Source organism: Pinus tabuliformis, chromosome 7 (assembly GCF_031772625.1).
Source record: "Pinus tabuliformis cultivar Carrire ecotype Pingquan chromosome 7, CPIR1, whole genome shotgun sequence".
Taxonomy (NCBI): Eukaryota; Viridiplantae; Streptophyta; class Pinopsida; order Pinales; family Pinaceae; genus Pinus; species Pinus tabuliformis.
This window is the reverse complement of record NC_142293.1, coordinates 1,700,876,928-1,700,880,583: the sequence shown is the minus strand read 5'-3', so window position 1 is coordinate 1,700,880,583 and position 3,656 is coordinate 1,700,876,928.

Here is a 3,656-nt window from a genome sequence, read left to right as displayed (position 1 = left end):
GAAGGAATTTTTTTGGGATGGCCTTAAATCAGATATTCAAAAGTTTGTGGCGGAATGTTTGGTTTGCCAACAAAATAAAGTTGAAACAATTAAGACACCGGGTCTATTACAACCTTTATCCATTCCAAGCCAACGTTGGGAGGAGGTTTCAATGGATTTTATCACAGGTTTACCCAAGTCTGAGGGAAAGAGTGTCATCATGGTGGTAGTTGACAGACTTACCAAGTATGCACACTTTTGTGCATTATCACATCCATTTAAAGCCAGTACAGTTTCTACTGCATTTATGGAAACAGTTCAAAAGCTACATGGAAACCCAAAGATTATTGTAAGTGACAGAGATCCCATTTTCACTGGAAATTTTTGGACAGAATTATTTTCTTGTCTTGGTACTCAGTTAGCTCATAGCTCATCTTATCATCCTCAATCTGATGGGCAAACTGAGATAGTAAACAAATGTTTGGAAGGATATCTTCGTTGCTTTGTATCTGATAAACAGACACAATGGGTCAAATGGTTGCCTCTGGCTGAATGGTGGTATAACACTTCCTTCCATACAGCAACAAAAATGACCCCATTTATGGCACTTTATGGGTATCAACCACCATCCATCACATCATATTTAAGAGAAAATTCTAAGGTTCAGGCAGTGGAACATCACATCGAACATCAACAACAAGTCCTCCAACTCTTAAAGGATAACCTCGTGTTGGCACAAAATAGAATGAAACAACAGGCAGATCAACATCGCAGTGAAAGAAGTTTTGATGTAGGTGATTGGGTATTCCTACGGCTACAACCATATAAGCAAATGTCCCTAAAGCAAGCTAAGAAGGATAATAAATTATCACCAAAGTATTATGGTCCGTACAAGGTGTTGCAAAAGATTGGTACTATGGCATACAAATTGGAGCTTCCTGCAGCTTCTCGATTGCACCCAGTTTTCCATGTTTCATGTTTAAAGAAGGTTATAGGCGACAAGCTCCCAGTTCAAACAATATTGCCAGAACTTGACGAGGAAGGAAAAATTATATTGGAACCGGAAGCAGTCACAGAAACAAGAACTCGACAGCTACGAAATCGATCAATTTCAGAGTATCTTATCAAGTGGAAGAACTTATCCGCTGAAGATTCCACATGGGAGGATGAGAATTTTATGCAGAAGTATCCAGAACTACTCAAGCGTTGAGGACAACACTTTTTTGAAGGAGAGGGGCATGTTGGGTCCCTATAATACTAGTGATTACCCCATTACTATTGTAGTTATACCCCTTATTTATATTGTTGTGCCCCTATTACCCCCATATTGTTATTTATGTGCCCCATAGAATCCCTCTATTGTTATTTTTGTGGCTTTATATTATTATTGTTAGGTCGGCTGGATTATATTGTGACTCCTTAGACTCCTATATATAGAAAGGAGGTTTTGTCATTTGTATCATCCAAGAATTGTTCATTTATGTAATGTAAAGGAGGTTGCCCCCTCGAAGAGGCTGAATTCTAAGGCGTTGATCTATCTTTTCTATCTTTTCTTGAGCTGGTTTCATAACACTACCCCAATTCAGATCAATATCTTATAAATTTATGTAAGTTTTATTTATTTATTTCTCATGTAAATTTTTCTCGGAACATGTGCCAAAATGGAACTTCATTTCAGTGCGAAGAGTGAGTGTAGAGAAGTTGTTGTGCGAGAGTGTGGAGAAAACACATTTTCTCCGCACTCTCACACAATCAACTTCTTTGTACTCATTCTCCACACTCAAACGAACATAACTCAAAATATTCATTTATTTGTTATATATAAGAGATACAAGTGTTGGTAGGTACATGCTTTATTATGCATTGAAATGATGTTTCTCCACTGTAGTTGTTTATTTCATTATTTTTATGCATTATACACATCTCTCTTTCAACACAATGCAAACTAAGCATTGAAGTGAATCCTAGTAGCATTAGCGAGAAAGACGATAATAAAGTGAGCAAGTTGGGCACCTACATTAAGAGTCAAAACATCATCTACATTGTTTTTTATAGGACTAATTGTTATGCATGATGTGTGAACACCAAATGCACAATTATGTATAGTCATGATAAAACTACACGCTAAGAGGGAAGTATACCAAAGCAAAGGCTAATGTGCATTGAAAGCATGTGGTAGCTCTAGTAGCGAAACTGATGTACTAAATTTAATTGTTTTAAATTTCGAGTTGTCACAATTATAGAATAATCTAACAAAATGCTAGAAAAAAACTTAAGTTTAGACAGTGACAACAAGACTTTGTTTTCTAGAATGGAGTTGTAAGTGGCTTAAATATGAATTCGGCAATGTCAAAACAAACATAAATGAGAAAAATACCTATGAACAGGGCAAGAACAGAGGATAGTTTTACGTGTGTGAGGCTTTCGCTCATTGCGAAAATTTCCCCATTGTTGCCTCTTGTAGTCCCAGTGTGGATAATCATCCTCTCTACGAAGAGCTTTGATTGTGTGAAGGGCTTTCATTGTGCAAAGTTTTCTCCACACACAATCTTTAATCAGTTAATTAGAAAAAGCAGTCTATGTAGGGACTATGTTGCATTGCAATGATTGCCCTTATTTTTTTTACTTGGAATGAACCCCAAATCACTTCCCCACATTTAGTGAATGGTAAATTGGGTGAGAGGGACTATGTTGCATTGCAGGGATTACCCTTGTTTTTTTTACTTGGAATGAACCCCAAATCACTTCCCCACATATAGTGAATGGTAAATTGGGTGAGAGTCAAACCTGTGATCAAGCATAACTAGCAACAATATCAAAAAATTCACATCTAAGTCTAAACCACTTGAATTAACCCTTAAGGCTTAAGTATAAATTTAATAAAAATAAAATTATTTTCAATTTTTTTTTGAAATATTTAATTATCTATTTAATTTAATAATTTATTATTTTAATATTTAATTTAATAATTTATTGTGTAATATTTTTATTTACATCAAATAAATATGATTGAATTTATTATCTAGTTTTTTAAATATCCATATATTTTGATAGAAATATATTTATCTTTAATAACAATTAATTTAACATTATTGATTTAAATTAATCTTTCTTTCTTAATGAATGAGAATTTTTGAACTCTCCTTCTTAAAGCCATCCATAAAATATCATATAGGTTGTCAGGTGGGGAAATGTGCACACACTAGTTCCATCAATTAAATGTAAAAGACTATAAACGTAGAAGTCTTAGTAAGTAATTTACCGTCCTACGATAGAGGAATGTAATCCTTTTTCTTTTATTATAAATTATTATTAAGGAAAAATATAATTTTAGAATCTAAATATTATAGATTAAAATTTTTATGAATGTTTTTAGTATTTTATGTCGTTAAAGGTATTTATTTTAAAATAGCATATTTGGTTTTTTTTTTTTTTTTTTTAAACCAAGAAGGTATTTTCTTCTTTATTTTCATGTATATAAGGATGAGATTAAATTTTAATACTAGTGTTAATAGTTAATCAATTGTTCATATATTACTTTATTCAACAATATGACATTGTGTTTCATAATTATCCAGGTAGAAATAAGTAAGGTTAAAGAAAGTAGAATCAAGAAATAAAATTAAAGTGCAAAGGGATTGTTATAAAAAAAATTAAGATTAAAGAAAATTCACTTA